Source organism: Engystomops pustulosus, chromosome 10, assembly GCF_040894005.1.
Source record: "Engystomops pustulosus chromosome 10, aEngPut4.maternal, whole genome shotgun sequence".
Taxonomy (NCBI): domain Eukaryota; kingdom Metazoa; phylum Chordata; class Amphibia; order Anura; family Leptodactylidae; genus Engystomops; species Engystomops pustulosus.
The window spans coordinates 48,525,688-48,546,064 of NC_092420.1; the positions used below are offsets into that span (position 1 = coordinate 48,525,688).

A 20,377-nucleotide genomic window follows, 5' to 3' on the forward strand; every position below is an offset into this window, starting at 1 on the left:
AGAGGAGTGTGCAGCATCTGCCTGTGCTGCACCAGCCAGTGTCATAATACCTGGAAGCAGAGGTGTCTCAGTCCAGCTGCCTGACACCCTGGGTAAGTTAGGAGACTAAGCCCCAGAGCAGAGGTCCACCAGCCCAGCCTGAAGTTACTACCAGGCTGCAAGCAATCCTTCCTGCAGACCGGCTATCTCCAACCAGATTTCCAGCCTGCTGATTCTGTTGTTGATGTTAAGGCCGTTGTCTTCTGTTTGAACTTGAATAAAGCACTGTAAGTTGATTTGCACAACGTGCCTCTGTGTTATCCCTGGATCAGCCTGCTTCACCATCATGGGCTCCTAATACTCCATCACCCAGGGATTCCCATATACATCCCATGGGTTTCCCCAGGGAGAAACCTCCTTTATCAGCCTCTCCCTCTACTTTTCTTGCACACATCACCTGCTGGAGACCTGCCAGGCTGTAGGCCTATCCTCTGGTCCCAATACCAAGTACCGTCCGTGACCAAAGCGTGCCCAAAACCGCATAAGCCAGCCACTCTTGTGTTCAGGGCCCTGGCTGTCCACAGCCAGAAAAGCTATGCCCCAGTGGGGGTTGTTGCATACGTATTTTACTCAATACCTTTGTTTGGAGTAGTGCAGTCTACTTTATTATTACATAATACCCCTAATAACAAATTATGTCATATTATAAAAAATAAATGCATGTACCCAAAATGTAAAAATATACATTATACATTATCCAAAACAAAATAAGCTCCCACACAGCTACAGTGATAGGGAAAATAAAACAATTATGGAAATCTATATAAAGAATCTAGAATATTACTCTCTTTTCAACATGGATGCCTTAACCCCTTAATGACCTGGCCATTTTTAGTTTTTTTCACTTCCATTTTTCACTCACCACCTTCAAAAATCTATAACTTTTTTATTTTTCCACATAAAAAGCTCTGTGATGGCTTATTTTCTGTGTAACAAATTGCACTTCATAGTGATGGTATTTAATATTCCATGCCATGTACTGGGAAGCAGAAAAAAAATTCCAAATGCAGTGAAAATTGTGAAAAACCGCATTTGTGCCATTTTCTTGTGGGCTTGGATTTTACAGCTTTCACTGTGCGACACAAATGACATGTCTACTTTATTCTTTTGGTTGGTACGATTACAGGGGATACCAAATTTGTATAGGTTTTATAATGTTTTCATACATTTACAAAAATGAAAACCTCCTGTAAAAATTTTTTTTTTTTATTTTGCGATCTTCTGGCACTGATAACTTTTTCATACTTTGGTGTACGGAGCTGTAGGTAGGGTCATTTTTTGTGACATTTGATGGCGTTTTCATTGCTATAATTTTTATGACTGTGTGACCTTTTGATCACTGTTTATTGATTTTTCAAAATGGCAGAAAAGTGCCATTTTCAAAATTTGGGCGCTATTTTCCATTACAGGAATAAACACAGTAAAAAACATTTTTATAGTTTGATAGATGGGGCATTTTCTGACACGGCGATACCTATTGTGTTTATGATTTTTACTGTTTATTAATATTTATATCAGTTCTAGGAAAGGGGGGTGATTTGAATTTTTAGGGTTTTTTATTATAATTTCTTTAAAACTTTTTTTATTTTTACTTTTACTATTTTTCAGACTCCCTAGGGTACTTTAACCCTAGGTTGTCTGATCGATCCTATCATATACTGCCATACTTTAGTATATGGGGATTTTCCTCCTCATGTGCAAATGGCACATTGTAATGAATGGGTTAAAAAAAAAACAGCCTCGTGTCTTCGGAAGACCCAAGGCTGTCATGGTGATGGATCGCCGTTCCCCGATGATGTCACCGTGAGCGACGATCCGGGACAAGACGGCACCGCCATCTTTTTGAAGCCGACGGCAGCATTGGTGGGAAAACACCCACTAGCACCGATCACGGGTGTTACCGGTAAGCCTTTACTGCAATATGCAGCAAAGACTTACTGGCTACGGTGCTCGTCTTGAAGGGGTACTTGAATACACGTTTAAAATTATGCTAATGAGTCTGAAGGGTTTCTCTAGCCCCTTGTGATCTGAGGGGCTCAACCTCCCCCATGTGTGATCAGCACTTATGAAGTGAGTAGTGCTCAATTCATGCTCATTACATAGGTGCTTAGGTAAAAGTTTGTAAAGCCAGATTACATCAGGGGTAGGGTTGTTCCTCAGGCTCATTAGCATATTTGTAAGTTGATTTTAAAAGCAAGGAGGCCATGGATGACAAATTTAAGAAGATTACAGTCACTGCTCCCTGGATCATGAGTAAATGCCCATGGTTTATCATGCTTGATATTTTGGTACACTAAGTGAGGTATTCCCCATGGTAGACACCTTTCTGTCTACTAAGCCCTACACTGACTTTAGCCAGTCTTTCCCCCTTAACTAACTAAAAACATTTGTCTTTAATGCCAATGATCTTCAAAGCCTGGAGTACCCCATCTGAACGTTATTACACGTCCCTGTAGCCTCTGAAGTCTCTTCTCTGTTCATCCTTATACACCACAGCCAGAAGTTACTGTGCATGCTTGGGCATAAGCTAAATACCCAGAAAGCTCTGTGGGGACGTGCCAGGAGGTAAAACTTCAGAGGCTACAGGGACATAGCATAGCCTTAGCCCCTAAACTCGGCTGGGTTAGCCCACAACTCAGTAGCCTATGAAGTTAATTTTGATAAAAGACAGTTTAAGTTTTTAGTTTCATAGTTTCATAGTTTCTACGGTTGAAAAAAGACACTTGTCCATCAAGTTCAACCAAGGAAGGGAAGGGATTGGATGAGGAAGGGATTTAGGGGAAACAATTCTATATAACATAACCATCAATGTTATTTAGGCGTAAAAAGGCATCTAGACCCTTCTTGAAGCTATCCGCTGTCCCTGCTGTGACCAGCGCCTGAGGCAGGCTATTCCACAGATTGACCGTTCTCATAGTAAAAAAGCCCTGTCGCCTCCGGTGATTAAACCTTGATTTCTCCAAACGGAGACAGTGCCCCCTCGTCTTTTGATTTGATCTAATCTGAAACAACTTACCACCATATTTTTTGTATGGACCATTCATATATTTAAATAAATTAATCATGTCCCCCTCGTAGTCGTCTCTTTTCCAGACTAAATAAATCTAGTTGTTTTAATCTTTCCTCATAACTGAGACCCTCCATACCCCTTATCATTTTTGTGGCTCTACGTTGAACCCTCTCCAGCTCCAGGGCATCCTTTTTATGGACCGGTGCCCAGAACTGGACAGCATATTCCAGGTGTGGCCGAACCAGTGCCTTGTATAGTGGTAATATTACATCCCTATCACGAGAGTCCATACCACTTTTGATACATGACAAGATCCTACTGGCTTTAGAGGCATCTGATTGACATTGCATGCTGTTATTCAATTTATGATCTACTAGTACCCCCAGGTCCTTCTCAACAAGGGACTCTCCCAGATTTACTCCCCCAAGGACATATTTTGCCTTTGGATTATTGGCCCCCAGGTGCATAACCTTACATTTATCCACATTAAACCTCATTTGCCAAGTGGATGACCAAACATTCAGTTTGTCCAAGTCACCCTGCAGCCTATGAACATCCTCCATAGACTGTATTACACTAAACAGTTTGGTGTCATCTGCAAAAATAGACACAGTGCTATTAATTCCTACCTCTAGTTAGAAGAAAAAATTTAGGTAAAGGCAGTATAGGGTTTAGTAGACAGAATGGTATCTACCATGAGGAATACCTCAGTGTATTCCGGATTGTAGGTTTCCTTTAAAGAGTTGAATGTTTATGCATTAAAAAAACTAAATATTTTGTGCTCACCAGAAAATGATATGCTCCTATTAAACGTGAAATAGAAAGCTTTTTACAACCTACAACACAAATATGAGATTTTTAATACTATGTAAGTGATACATTGTCACAACAAATGTGGAAGCTTATTGTTTGTTTTCTAATTTTTAGTTATTTATATGGTATTTAAAGATATATGTCAGCTGCCCATATAACCCATGTTGAGGCTATCTCATTTAAAATGGTTGTTATATTCACCGTGGGGTAGATTTATCGAATTTTCATGAAGGAACATTAAGGAATTGTAACTTAAACTAATGTTAAGGGTCTTCAACATAGGCCTATAAAACCAAATCCATGTGACAATAGAATTTAACACACTTCTATGTATTTGTGTGAAAGGAAACATGAGACTCTTGAGAAACTACATCCACACAGGGGATCCACATACAAGCTGTATGTCATGATTGGCCCTTGTAAGGGACAGAAATTCAGTGTGAGAGATACAAAGAGCATAGTAAGCAGAACCAATGGATAGAAAGATAGAGATACCTGGCAATGCAGCAGACAAGAAGCATTGCAGAGTCTAAAAAACTGGGCAGTGGAAAAGCAAAAAATATTGTGAACTCTTGTAAGACTGTTCTGATATTACTCCAATTATAAGCTTATAAAATGCAAAAAAGAAAGATGCATAGTTGCAAAAGTTCTGGCCACGAGACAAGGGGTCACACTACAGAGATCCACAGCGAAGGTGTCAAATCCAAGACTTGTGACTTACATCTGACAACCTTTTCAAAAAAGTCATAATTGTTCAGTATTTTTCTAATTGTACTGTATTGAACTTAATTATTTAACATGATAACTGGAGTCATTAGTATCTTAGATGTTTACTCTCTAAGCGTTGTTACGCTTCGATACGCTAAGATGTTACTCTTTTTGCAGTTAAACAGTCTCATCATCTGAGTCTATTTTCAGCAGTCATCAAAATAGTTCCAGATTGTTTAAAATAAGTACAAGATGCAAGGTGCAGTAGGTTTATGCTGTTCCTACCTTTTTTAACCCCTTAATGACCTGACCCTTTTTTGTTTTTGTGTTTTCAGTTTTATTGCTCCTCACCTTCAAAAATCTATAACATTCCTATTTTTCCATTTACAGAACTGTATGAGGATTTGTAACAATTTGCACTTCCTACTGTCATCATTCTATACTCCATGGCCATTTTATAATATTTTTCCCATATACTGTAATGTCAGCTTTTCTGCTTATCTCTAAGCGACTGCCTCTCTAAAACAGATTCAAGGTAGTCATGGCTGCTTTTTACATGCCCCCAGCAGCTTTGCCACAATCATTTAAATATTGCAATTTAAATGCAATATGCAACAAAAGCCCACTTTGCTTGGAGAGGACTTAACCTGTGAGCCCTCTCCATTCACCTGACCCGAGGCTGAGCTGTAGTACAGCACATGTTGGGAAGGAGTTAGAAGGCTAAAACAAACACCTACCTACTGGTGGTGTGGGAGTAGAGACAAATTCTGTAGACATTTGTGAATTAGTGATTTACACTGGTTTGTGGCAGCTGCTGCAACCTTCTGGATTCCCAAAAATCAATTGTAGAAGTTCTGTTAAAGATCTGTGTTCAGTGGCGTTCCACTTAGATGTAATTTAATGCTTACTCTGATCTTCTTTTATTCAAAGAACAAAATGACAATGGTTTTCAAGATCCGAATGATGTTTTTTTTTAAATGTATTAAACAAGAAAAACTCAAATATCACATGGTCATAAAGATTCAGACCTTTTGCTCAGTATTGAGTAAAAGCACCTTTTGAGCTAGTACAGCCATGAGTCTTCTTGGGAGTGATGCAACAAGTTTTTAAAAACCTGGATTTGGGGGTCCTCTGCTATTCCTCTTTGTGGATCCTCTCCAGTTCGCTCAGGTTGGATGGTGAATGTTGGTGGACAGCAATTTTCAAATCTCACCACAGATACTCAATTTGGATTAGATCGGGGCTCTGTTCGGGCCAATCAGAAATGGTCACAGAGTTGTTCTGAAGCCACTGCTTTGTTATTTTAGCCGTGTGCTTAGAGTCATTGCCTTGTTAACCTTCAGCCCATTCTAAGGTCCAGAGCACTCGGGAAGAGGTTTTCATCCAGGATATCTCTGCACATGGCTGCATTCATCTTTCCTTCAATTACAACCAGTTGTCCTATGCCCGCATCTGAAAAACACCCCATAGCATGAAACTGCCTCCACATCATTTCACTGTTGGGAATGTATTAGGCAGGTGATGAGCAGTGTCTGGTTTTCTCCACACATACTGCTTAGAATTAACACCAAATTTTTCAATCTTTTTCTCCTCAGATCAGAGAATCTTATTTTTCAGTGTATGGAAGTTCTTCATGTGTTTTCTGCAAGCTTCCATCGGCAGACTCCATAAAGCCCCGACTGGTGGAGGGCTGAAGTGATAGTTGAGGTTGTGGAAATTTCTCCCTACTGTATCTCTGGAGCTCAGCCACAGTGATGTTGAGGTTCTTCTTTACTTCTCTCACTGAGGCTCTTGTCCCACAATAGTTTAGTTTGGCTACACTGCCAGTTCCTCCCAAACTTCTTCTGTTTACGGATTATAGAGGCTCTTTGGAACTTTGAGTGCTGCAGAAATTCCTTTGTAATCTTGGCCAGATCTGTGCCTCTGAGCTCCTTGAGCAGTTCCTTAGATCTCATGATTCTGATGTGCTCTGAGCTGTGAGGTCTTAAACAGACATGTGTGTGCCTTTCCTAATGAAGTCCAATCAGTTTAATTAAACACAACAGTAAAGCCATCTCAAGGAGGATCAGAAAAAAATGAACAGCATGCACATTAAACATGAATGTCATAGCAGACGGTTTGAATACTTATGACCATGTGATATTTAAGTTTTTCTTGTTAAATAAATTAGAAAAAATATCTACATTTTTTTTTTTTTTTTCATCAAGATAGCATGCAAAGTATACATTAATGAGCAAAAAAGAGAATTTTTTTTTATCTTACCAACTGGCTGCAAAGAATCAAAGTATGACTATTTTAGATATTCCATGACCATTTAAAGAACTCTACTGTTAAAATGTAGAAGACCACATAAACTCATTGACAAAGTTGAAGACCACATACATAAAAATATATAGAGCAAGGGAAGAAGTCATGTGCTAATGTACACATTACATATGTACATATTTCATTCATATTACAGGTTTCACAGTCAATAACTGAAGAGTTCCAAACATTATGTGATATAACCATCATCATGTTAATGTTGAGTGCCAAACCACTTTTCCTTCAGGATAACTGAACTGTTTAGTTTGTAAATTAATTAGACTGCAGTGCTCTATCCTGTAATCTGATTAATTTACTAACTAACTAAACTATCCGTATTTCAGCCTGGGTAGTTTGCGCCATGTAATCTCCCAGAGTTTGTTTACAAAACTCTGGGCAGTGAGGATTGACACTTTGGGGCAGCTTTACTTACCCGGCCCATTCACGATCCAGCGGCGCATTCTCTGCGGTGGATTCGGGTCTTCCGGCGATTCACTAAGGCAGTTCCTCCAACGTCCACCAGATGTTGCTGCTGCGCTGAAGAGCATCAGAACGCACTGGAGTACACCGAGCCGGGCTGAGTGAAGGTAAGCGCGTGCCGAGCGACACTTTTTTTTTTAAATGCGCCGGTTTTTCTGAATCTGTTGGGTTTTCGTTCGGCCACGCCCCCACGATTTCCGTAGCGTGCATGCCGGCGCCAATGCGCCACAATCCGATCGCGTGCGCCAAAAACCCAGGGCAATATAGGGAAAATCAGCTCAAATATGATTTGACCCCCTTTGACTTTCAGCTTGATGTTTGAAAGTAATAGCATACTACAGTCAGGGTTACAAACAATCAGAGAGGAGAGTCTGCCTGGAATAGGCATCTCCTGTTTCAACGAAGAGATAAAACTGTTACTAAGGGGCACTTTACAACCTATTTCTTTACACACTAAGCAGAATTTCTTAATAAAGTATGTGAGAAAATTGTTCACAAGGCCCCACCAGAATAAAAATCTCAAATGGCAGTTACACTTTAAGGGCCCTGTTTTTGAGTTTCTGTTTTTTCACTTTCCACATTATAAAAGCCATATCCTTTCCACTTGAAGAGTCATATACTGTAATTGTACAAAAACATCAATTGCATCAAAACATTGCTTCCTTGTAAAAATAGACTCATTTATTCATGATTCTTGTCTTTTGGTAATGTGCAGTGTCATTCAAATTATAAAATTGTGCCTGTCATGAATAATTGTAATAGCGATTTACATATATACTACACCAGAACAAAGCTTAGTAAATAAATATAGCACCAGTATGGAGATCAATCACTACTCCAACCAATCATCATACACAAACACAGCACCAGGACCAATGTCCCAAATGAGTTTTTATATGCACAGAGCCTTCTAATTTACATGTTTACAGTACCCCCATAATGAATGAATACATGCAGCCCCCCTTTTAATTCATACTGGGTCCCCTGTAAATATAGATACTGTGCACCTCGCTCCCTCCGTGTGCCTGCGCAACAAGTCATGTGCTGGAAACAAAGGAAGTTGTAATGGGTATCTAGGCATGGATCTCTCCCCAACTTTGCATGCGTAATATGCATGCAAGCCTGCCAAAGCATGGAGCTCACAATATTATGCGCACCAGGACATAGTATAACATCCTGGTGCTGCAGGGGGGTGTTTGGAGAGAACGTACAGGCTGAGCTCTCTCCATACACAGCCGGTGTCAGCTGTATAATACAGCTGACACCTGCCTGTTACTGCCGTGATAGTGCTGGCACTGATCACGGCAGTTAACCTGTTAAGTGGCCCCGTAGAACCCGACCACTGCACCTTACATTGCTGCCCACAGACGCAGCCATCTAGGCCATTAGAGATCATAAGTAAAATTTCTATACACTGCAATACAATGCAATAGAGGGCAAGGCAGCACTCCAATAGAACTAAAGATGTTTTTTATCCACCCAGAGTGAAAGGTGCAACGTATCAGCCCCTCAATGGAGCTATTTTCAAGCATACAGGTGAGGGTTACAAGTGGAGTATATACACTCACCGGCCACTTTATTAGGTACACCTGTCCAACTGCTCGTTAACACTTAATTTCTAATCAGCCAATCACATGGCGGCAACTCGGAGTAAGTATGCGGAGAAGCCATCTTTGTTAAGGGAGAATTGCCCATAAATTAAATCTCGGTTAACCCTTACAATACTAAGGGCAGGATTCCACTAGTATTTGATATACACCCGGATTTCAATTTGTGTGGAATCATCCAAAATTCTCATTATTCTCAGCATTTGGCTATATGGCAGTATGGCATTAGTGGGGACTGTTATGTCATGTATTTTAACTAAAATATCAGAAGTGTCCCTGATGTATGAATGTGTGGTCATTACATGTTTGCATAGAATTTTATCTATCAATATAGCTGATGGAGATAGTTTGGCGTCTGTTCCGGAAACAATTGGACGCCCAGGGGGCGACTCCAGTCTTTTGTGGATTTTTGGTAGACAACATATGACTGGAGTGACAGGATTTTTTGGAACAAGAAAGTCATGTGTAGCTTTATCAATAATTTCATTGGCAAATGCATTATAAACCAAGATTCTGGACGCTTTAGTAACCAAGGTAGTGGCTTTTCAGTTAATTTTTTATGCACATTAGTATCATCAAGTTGACTCTTTACACATATAGCTTGATCGGTCCATGGCGACAACTGCCACGCCTTTATGGGCAGGTTTGATAATCAGGTTGTCGTCATAGATCAATTCATCCAGAGCCACAAGGGCTTCTTGGGATAGGTTATTATGTGTGTTCATCTGGCAAATTGAGTCCCATTTTTTTGGAAAAAGGTCTGTTTGTCTGTTATATGTCACCCAAAGGGACATGCCTACTTCCGAAAAAGGACACACCTCAAAATTCGATACCGACCCATCAAAATTTTATAACGACATTTGATAAAGGCAGTAATGCTATTAGAAGTCTACTACAAAAGAACTGGAAAATCCTTAGAAACGACCCCCATCTGAAAGAAATAATACCAAAAGCTCCATCCATCACCTACAGAAAAGCAAGAACACTAAAAAGCATCATTGCACCAAGCAAATTAAAATGTATAAGAAAACCTCAGAACACCTTAACCAAAACAATATCAAAAGGAGCCTATAAATGTAATCACAAGAAATACCTTTGCTGTCTATCAATAACAGACAAACAGACCTTTTTCCAATCAAATGTTACTAAAGAACAATTCAAAATTAAACACAGAATGACTTGCGATTCCAATTTCGTGATATATTTAATAAATTGTCACTGTGGTCTCCAATACGTGGGACGTACCACACAGTCCCTACGTATGAGACTAAACGGACATAGGTGTAAAATACAGTCCGGATTCCTACTCCAAAGCCTTTCAAGACACCTGACTATTACGCATAACAAGGACTTTAACTGCATCTCGATTATCCCCATTGAACATATCCCGGAGGACATTCCAGATAGGGTGGCCGCACTTAACAAAAAAGAATCATATTGGATCTTCAGACTTCGGACATTAACCCCTGAAGGGCTAAATGAAACTATTGAAACTTTTGAAAATTAAGGTCCATTGGAATCCAGGAACTCACTTTGGCAAGATCAAGACACAGCCTCACAAGATTCAGATACAATCAGATACAACCAGCCATTCATATAAGACCCATATCCACTTCACATTTAATTGCTACAATTATTATCAAAATTAAAATATTCACCGCGTGTCCATGCTGACCCTATAGGCTTTCGGTACGTGAACTCCTTCACCTCCAAACGGATAGATCCGTGCCCTTAGATCAACTGACGGAGGGATCCAGATGTGTGACTTCCTTCCTTTTTGGTCCACCATGGCTTCCGTAGATTAGATCTTTAGCGCAGCCAAACACGGGAACCCCTCGGTTGCCATGGTGACCGGACGCCTTGGAAACCACAACCTCAGGACAATACTGGAATTCCTAACATATTTATTCACACCAAAGTAACAACAAATCATTTCTGGCATACACAATATTCAAAACAGGCAAATACACTCATCTTTAACTAATTCTTATTATTATGTCCCCCGTGAGTAATATAGTTATATTCATTACACTATACTCAGCTTCATCCTATCCCCAATAACATAGACTTATATATATACCTGCATGTGAATAACTTCTTTTTAGCAATGTTTTATTTATTTATTTTTTAATGTAATTATTGGAACTCAGGGAGCAGACTGATAGACCGTGCTGCAGCCTGACAGGCAGCAGTAATGTCCTATCAAGTCGGTATACTGCTCTCACGCACTTCCCCTAGCCGGGAACGAGTCTCCCTAATCCTCTATATAACAGCATAAATGTTCTATACTATGTCATTTTATGTTTTTATTGTTTTGAACCTGACGAAGGCGCTAGTACAGCGCCGAAACGCGTAGTTCCTTTTACCAATAATAACAATAAAGAGCCTTCCAAGTGATGACGCGCCGTTGATGTGGATTCTTCAGCCTTGCCACTCACCTGTTTTAGCCGCGGGATAGAACATCGGACGCCTAATCCTTGTGGACCCACAGGCAGCGCATCACATCAATATACTACATGCTAGGCTACAAGGTAGCCGCAAGGTGAGCACCACATAACAGTCTTTTATACCACTGTTATTCTAATACTACACCTGAGTCGCGCACTTTGGTTCTCTCCCTCTTTTCTCTGATTCAGTGAATTGGTCCACCCACTGTATATGCATAAGTCGTAGCTCCAACCTTTTACCTCTGATCTGTCCTGGTCTTCATCTTGATGGCTCCTCACAGATGATGGTGGTTCTTCTTCATCAGTTACAGAACTTTGATAACTTCTCCAGCCGGGATGTATTTCTACAGAATTCGCCACAAGAATTCTTCAGCTCTGTGCAGCACATCCTGAAACTTTGCCTCTAAAAACACCACAGTCAATAACAGTATAATGTCACACAAATAAAATCTCCTAATTTATATATGGTGCCCACTAATTGTTATACAGCATCAATATCCTCTTAGTAATATGTTAACCCCCATTCATTAATATTTAGCAAAGCAGTACCCCCTTATTACATACCAGCAGCCATTATTTTCCCCTTCCTTATTATATACCTGGAGCCATTATCCCCCACACCCCCTTATTCCATACCAGTAGCCATTACCCCCACCCTCTTATTACATACCAGTAGCCCTAATCCCCAGCACCCCTTATTATATACCAGTAGCCATTATTCCTCCTCTTCCTTATTATATACCTGGAGCCATTATCCCCAACACCCCCTTGTAACATACCCGTTAGCCATTACCCCCCTCCTCTTATTACATGCCAGTAGCCATTACCCCCACCCGTATTACATACCAACCCACCAACCTCTTATTACATACTAGTAGCCACGATCCACCCCCTATGTGTAATAGAGCCAATTCAATATTTCAGCTTACTTTTATCTCTAAAACTCTAAACCCAACTCCTACCACCACATGTTGACCATGTCCCCAATTTCCTTGCAGCCCCGCCAACAGTGGTGATAAATGTCCTCTATAACCTTTTTAGGCATTGAATACCATCTCATTTATACAGAGGGAGCAGTGAACTGTCCAGTCAAATGCTTGGGCCAATTTCAAAATATAGATATTTGTGTTTAAATCCTGCTCCCATCATGTGAGGGCTTACTCTTCTTTTACACTTAAAGGGGTTTTCTCATAAACTGAATTCCGCCAAGGGAGAGCATGACAGATATTTCCTTTTTTCTAAATTCCTCAAGGTATATATAATTTGCCGAAACTGAAAAAATGTGTAATCGGGAAGCTCAAACTGCATCTTTATTTGCTAAAATGATTTGAGCTGCTGCCCTTCATACAGATCTGCTACTGAACGGACTCCCTTGTGCACCCAGTACTTTAATGTAGTACCTTTCATGAAGCCATGAATAAGGTCTTGTACCGAAACACGTAGGCTTGTAGCCTTGATGTCCTTTTTCTGTCCTGTGCTGTGCTGTACTTTTTTTTTTAAATGGATTAAATAAATTTTGCTACTTTTGTCTACTTGCCGACTCCTCGCATCCAGCTGGATAAAATTTTTCCTTCTTGATTAATGTTATATTGGGTATGATACACTCTGAAATGCTAATGACAGTTTTCCCCTGCTTATATTATCGCAGCCACCCATTTCTTAACTGACATAGCAGACCCCTTCAGTGTATCATTTATGCTTTACATTGCCGTTTTTGACACCGTAGCGTACCGTACCGTATACTAGCCGTATAAAAATATAGAGCGTGTCCTATTTTCTGCCGTATGTCAGTTCCGTATGCCCTAGAAGTCTATGGGGACGTATAAAATACAGGTTACATACGTGCTGCATACGGATGAAAAATGTCACGTATATACGGGCTCATACGGTAGTGTGAATGTAGCCTTAGAGTGTCAATCATATCCGCAAGCCTGAATATGGGGCACAGACATTCCCCCTTCCTTTATATAATAATAAAGGATTTTTTTTAGCAACTCCCGTTGCTAAATAGAGCACCCCAGGGAGGCAAATCATCTTACAAAATTGTATTCTCCCCACCAAGAGAGATCTGCATTAGAAGCATTTAAAATGTCTTCCTTCAAGGCCTTTTTATAGATATTTAAAGGAAACCTACCACTTAAAAGTGGTAGGTTTAGACACATATACATGGCACCAGCTCAGGGTGAGCTGGTGCCAGAGCATATTTTTGTTAGGGGAACAAAGCCCCTATCGCCGTTTTATAAGTTATATTAACTTATAACTCGGCGCACCGTACTTGGGCACGGCGCACCATGCGCGTGCCCGTGCGTGCGCCGGATTCTAAAGTGCTGGAGAGCCGGTGACGTCACCGAGCTCTCCGGCACACGCGCGCCTGCGCAACTTAGCACGGCCTGTTTTCCCGTGCTAAGTTGCGCAGGCGCGCGTGTGCCGGGGAGATCGGTGACGTCACCACCTCTCCAGCACGTTAGAATCCGGCGCACGCACGGGCACGCGCATGGTGCGCCCTGCCCAAGTGCGGTGCGCCGAGTTATAAGTTAATATAACTTATAAAACGGCGATAGGGGCTTTGTTCCCCTAACAAAAATATGATCTGGCACCAGCTCACCCTGAGCTGGTGCCATGTATATGTGTCTAAACCTACCACTTGTAAGTGGTAGGTTTACTTTAAACTTGTCTTAATCATTGTATCCAATGAAGGGAAAACCATAATTCCCTGATATATTATCCCTTTCTCTTCCCAGCTTATTCCTGTTGCCTTAGAATTAGCCATTCTTGTCTGTAAGGAAATATTAATCAGCAATGCCACAAACTTCAAGATGTTTAGTTTATAGTATGATTCCTGTGACTATCCCCTTAAAATTTCAATTGCTTTTTCCATTGGACCAAAGATTTCAAACTTATGCAATTCCACTCTCAGGTATCCCCAGTGCACCGTGTCAAATGATTTCTCTGTATCTAATGACAGTAATGCATTGGGGGCACCCCAATGCTGAGCAATATGAATAAGATGGATCTTACACCGTGTAGCATCTCTCGTGTAACGGCCAGCCACAAAACCCGTCAGATCCGCCGATATCAAGTCTGGCAAGATTTGCTCCATTTTTCCTGCCAAAAGTTTCACATATAGTTTCATGTCAGTATTAAGTAAATCAATAGGGTAAACATTCTCTGGGGATGTCAAAGGTGTACCCTTTTTTGATAGCTTCCAGATTTGATATGGAAACTGTGCCATGCAACTACCAGAAGTTGAAGAACTGAACAAAATTTGGATAATCTGTATTAGTTAAGCCACCTGCAAGTATCGTCAGAAAACGGGTTTGCCAAATATTCAGCCTGCTTCAAAGATAATTTAGAGAGAGATAGGGAGGATAAAACTTGATGGATCTCATTAACCTAAGGTTGGTAGGTTTCCTCAATGTCATTCAAGCTATATGCCTCCCCATTTTCCCTGGGGTCCCTAAGCTCTGTACTGTGTCCTTTTAATTTCATTTTTAGCTGAAATTTTTTTAACCTTCTTTGCAAGTATTGATTCTGCTCTACTTCCCATCATGCCGCATGCCAAGAGAGCATGCATGCACAAAGAGCTGCTTCGTTCACCAATAAATAATGTTCTTGAGTAACATATATGCCTAGTGAAAAAAAAATGCGTAGTGTCTCTCAGCAGCCTGCTAGTACCGTCATATGTCATGCTATTTTTCTTCATTCATTGTCTTGCCTTATTCACCTCTAACACCAGGGGAGCAATCTAATGTCCCTTCCGGCGGTGAATTTAAATCTCCACACATTGGGACACATTTACTTACCCGTCTGGAGGTGTTCACAGAAAGTGCATTCTCCGCCGATAATGCACTGTGCGGCGATTCACTAAGATCATGCGACAGAGTTCACTTTCTTCTTCCTGGTGCATTTCCCGGCTTGATCTTGCGACACAATTTGAAAGTTAAATCCTGCGCTCAGTCCGAATCAGTCGAACTGATTTCTGTTGCATGGAAGCCGGAGCAACTGCACCAAAATCCAGTCGCCTGCGACACAATCCCCTACAAAAGACCTGTCAAGTCCCGAAAATGTTGGAAAAAAGTGCGGCCGCGGACCCTTAGTAAATAAGGCCCATAATTGCTCTTCCATATGCTATTGAGAATAGCATTAAACAAATTTCCTGAAAAATATCTGGCCTCTATTTGGAGGATAAATTTCTGAAAATGTATAAGGTATCAAAATGATTTCACAACTTATCAACAAAAATCTTCATTCTGGCTCTTTTTTTACATTTATTTAAACATTATACACACCTCTGCTTTTTTTACTCTTGATGAAGCATGAATAACAGTGCCTTGCAAATGTATTGGGCCCCCTTGAATGTTTCTACCTTTTGCCACATTTCAGGCTTCAAAATATATAAAATTGTACATTTTTGGTGAAGAATCAACAAGTCGGACACAATTGTGAAGTGGAATGAAATTTATTGGATATTTGAACCTTTTGTAAAAAAAAAAAAACAACTAAAAAGTGGGGCATGCAATATTATTCACCCCCCATTAAGTTAATACTTTGTAGTGCCACCTTTTGCTGAGATTACAGCTGCAAGTCGCTTGGGATATGTCTGTCAGTTTTGCACATTGAGAAGCTAAAATTCTTGCCCATTCTTCCTTGGAAAACAGCTGAAGCTCAGTGAGGTTGGATGAAGAGCGTTTGTGAACAGCAGTTTTAAGTTCTTTCCACAGATTCTGGATTGGATTCAGGTCTCTTACACCCGGATATGTTTATTTGTGAACTATTCCATTGTAGATTCTGTTTTATATTTGGATCATTGTCTTATTGGAAGATAAATCTCCGTCACAGTCTAAGGTCTTTTGCACACCCAAACAGGTTTTCTTCGAGAATGGTCCTGTCTTTGTCTCAATCCATCTTTCCATTAATTTTAAACATCTTCCCTGGCCCTGCTGAAGAAAATCATGGCTGACAGTGGGATGGTGTGTTCAGGGTGATGAGCTGTGTTGCTTTTATGCCAAACATATTGTTTGTCATTGTTGCCCAAAAGTTCAATTTTGGTTTCATCTGACCAGAGCACCTTCTTCCACATGTTTGGTGTGCCTCCCAGGTAGCTCGTGGCAAACTTTAAACAAGACTTTTTATGTATGTTTTCTCCCATGCCAGCTGTAGATCTTTGCCGTTCATCAAGAGTGATTATGGGCTTCTTGGCTGCATCTCTGATCAGTCCTCTCCTTGTTTGAGATGAAAGTTTAGAGTAATGGCCGGGTCTTGGTAGATTTGCAGCGGTCTGATACTCCTTCCGTTTCTATATGATCGTGTACAGAGTGCTCCTTGGGATGTTTAAAGTTTGTGAAATCTTTTTGGATCCAAATTAGGCTTTAAACTTCTCCACAACAGTATCATGCACCTATCTGCTGTGTTCTTTGGTCTTCATGATGTTCTCTGTGCTTTAAACAGAACCCTGAGACTATCACAAAGCAGGTGTAGTTATACCGACACTTGAGTACACACAGGTGGATTATATTTATCATCATCAGTCATTTAGGACAACATTGGATCATTCGGAGACCCCTAATGAATTTCTGGAGTGAGTTTTCTGCACTGAAAGTAAAGAGGCCGAATAATATTGCACCTCCCAATTTTCAGTTTATGATTTTTTACAAAAATATCCAATAAATTTCATTCCACTTTACATCCTTATCCCACTTGTTGTTGATTCTTCAGCCAAAAAATTGCAATTTTATATCTTTATGTTTAAAGCCTGAAATGTGGCAAAAGGTCAAAAAGTTCAAGGGGGCTAAAAACTTTTTCCCCTTTCTTTTTACAAATAAAATTCCTCCAAACATCACAAGCATTATCACATCCAACAAGAAAAATAAATACACAAAACAATAATCCATTTGCATCCATCCTCTATTTCAAGATAGGGCACCTTCAAAAGCAGGTGCTCCCACCCCCAACTACCGAGCCAAGGTTTCAAATGTCCAGCGCAGGTCCCATTCGGGGATACTCCTCATGCCCCTGTTCCCCCTACTTATTTCTTAATCGGCATCCAATCCAGCAAACCTTTATTTGTTTTCCCTGTTGGAGATCTGGTTTTAGCTCCTTTAGTTAGCAAGCCCCATTTACAAGACCAGATTTCTCCCTCTGATACTTACCTACATACAAAGGGCATCTCTTCTTTATTAATTAATAGCGTTACAGGAAAACCCCACCTATGTGTTATATCTGTATCTCTAAGAATTTTTTTGGGGGTTGGATGATAGGCCTGCAAATACTTCAATATGGTCATAAGGAGAAGGGAATTTCATGTTTTTAAGTACATTGCATAAACATTTCCTTTGCTTTATAAAAAAATGTAATCTCAACTATGTCTCTCTGGGAGTATCGGATTGCAAATTATCTTGGGTGCAAATTATTATGCCTGAAGCGATCTTCCAGTCAGTCAGTCTCTCTTCCACTATCATTTGTGAGTCAATTAGTTCATTATTAGAATCCACTACTTCCGTAAGCTTACATTCTACCTGGTTTATCCGTACCCCTATTGACATAACGTCACTAAGCAATTTCCCCATCATCATACTATTCTTGATAACATATTAGCTTTAAACACATTCAGCAAGTCCTGCGTCATTTCCCTAGTTGGGAGGATTTGATCCATATCATGAACTCTCTCTGTACATGAATTTGCCAATACCAGAATTGCCTCTGCAGAATTAAGCAAACTTAGTTCTTTAGTTATGTTTGAGGGATGTGGCAAGGTTGCTATAATAAATGCGGTTGAGAGTTATTTTTTAGCTGTATCAACCCTCTAGGGCAGTGGTGGCGAACCCATGGCACGGGTGCCAGAGGCGGCACTCGGAACCCTCTCTGTGGGCACCCATACTATCACCCCAGCATGAAGTTCACCAGACAAGACTAAAAAGAATCTTCCTACAGAATCTACCTACAATGATAGACACATTTGCCCTTCTCCTTTCATCTGCGTTGGTGTCCTAAGGAGGCTGAACGTTTGAAAGTTGTCAAAGAACATGGAGAAATAAATTACTGCTTAAATTACTGTGCTGGCACATAAAAAAGTGGCTTTTGGTTGAAGTTTGGGCACTTAGGCTCTAAAAAGTTTGCCATCACTGCTCTAGGGTTTTCAAAATCCAATCCCTTGGCATCAGCATTCTCTTGCACCCATGCTACTGGATTTTTAATTTTTGTTGGCGATTTCTTCCTCTCAATAAAGACATTAAAAGACAGCAAGTACAATCCCGCATGCATAGCACATAAATAACAATTAAAAGTAATGCAGCCGACATGTTGTGAAGTTCACATCCATTTCTATTGAAATCAGCACAGATGATACAATCAAGGAATTTACTTCCGATGTTAGTAGATCAGCACAGTTAACACATTTGTGGAGTTTATATCCAATGTTAGCAAATCAGCAGAGTTTGCACAGTTGTGGAGTTTACACACCCAATGGTTGTACGCCAGCACAGTTCTAAATACTGGTTTATTCCTTCCTAAGCTGTCTTTATTGATTTCCACTACACCTTTTCTATCCTATTGATTTTGTTTTCAGATTTCAGTCACATTTCTTCTCTGTTTATATGCCCTGTCTGGATGTCAGAGACGTGGTCCAATCATCTTCTGGACTGAGGCTCTGACAAATCTCGTAAAAGGTTTGCATTCCTCCATGCTTGATTTGGAATTCCTTCATGATTGCCTGTTTTCTAACTATATATTTGCCTTTTGATTCCCTACTGCACTTGTCCTCTTTGTTCTGACTTGTATTTTGTCTACTACTCTTCAGTGTTTGTTTGGTCTGGTCCTGCATTTGTCTTTGTGTCTGCACTTTGTTTTCAGAGAACTTTGACCAGTTGTCAGTTTACCGCTTAGAGTAGTCTGAGAAATTAGGTAGGGACAGCTGGGAAGGGGGGTTTATTCTCTTTCTGTCCTTCTAGGGTATTGAGGTCATTTCCTTGCAGTATACAACAGGGGAATGAATTCTTGTAGTTACATCTGTTTTTTGTCTTCACATTCCCTAATAATTGCTGCAACTGTCGATTTAAGACAAATTTGTACACTGTGCAATTGAGATTTGTAAAGTGTAACTTTTCTAAAAGTCATAAACTAGTAAGCTTACCTTTGGTATAAGATTGAGTTAGAAGGTATACTTCTAATTAGCCCGTTTCTGTCACCATATCTAAAGAGTTACTTTAGATCTGTTACCATATCTAGGTCTAAGATTATTATTAAACTATAATTAATTATTATATTGTTGTGGAGCCCCTAATCTTCAAACAAGAACAGTAGCCTTTATCTGCCCTTAGTTATCTACTGTATATACTCAAGTATAAGCCGACTTGAGTATAAACCAACCAAAAACTGGAAAAAAAGCTATTGACTTGAGTATAAGCCGAGGGTGGGAAATGCATTGGTCACAGCCCCCCCCCCCCAGTATATACACTCACCGGCCACTTTATTAGGTACACCTGTCCAACTGCTCATTAACACTTAATTTCTAATCAGCCAATCACATGGCGGCAAATCAGTGCATTTAGGCATGTAGACATGGTCAAGACAATCTCCTGCAGCTCAAACCGAGCATCAGTATAGGGAAGAAAGCAGATTTGAGTGCCTTTGAACATGGCATGGTTGTTGGTGCCAGAAGGGGTGGTCTGAGTATTTTCAGAAACTGCTGATCTACTGGGATTTTCATGCACAACCATCTCTAGGGTTTACAGAGAATGGTCCAAAAAAGAAAAAACATCCAGTGAGCGGCAGTTCTGTGGGCGGAAATGCCTTGTTGATGCCAGAGGTCAGAGGAGAATGGGCAGACTGGTTCGAGCTGATAGAAAGGCAACAGTGACTCAAATCACCACCCGTTACAACCAAGGTAGGCAGAAGAGCATCTCTGAACGCACAGTATGTCCATCCGTTTATGACCACAAGGGCTACTTTCAGCAGGATAATGCGCCATGTCA

At 40.4% G+C, this 20,377-nt stretch overlaps 1 protein-coding gene across 2 annotated transcripts in view; it reads left to right on the forward strand.

The window, feature by feature from the left end:
* LOC140104421 (beta-1,3-galactosyltransferase 2-like) overlaps positions 1–20,377 on the forward strand; it is a 56,245-nt gene that overhangs the window by 29,987 nt on the left and 5,881 nt on the right. The window contains exon 1 of one of the 2 annotated variants that reach the window (XM_072127957.1): positions 10,835–11,503. The exons of the other annotated variant lie outside the window; for it this stretch is intronic. The gene's annotated coding sequence lies outside the window, so the exon portion shown is untranslated. Of the gene's footprint in view, positions 1–10,834; positions 11,504–20,377 lie in introns of those variants that run through there. 2 annotated transcript variants of the gene reach the window in all.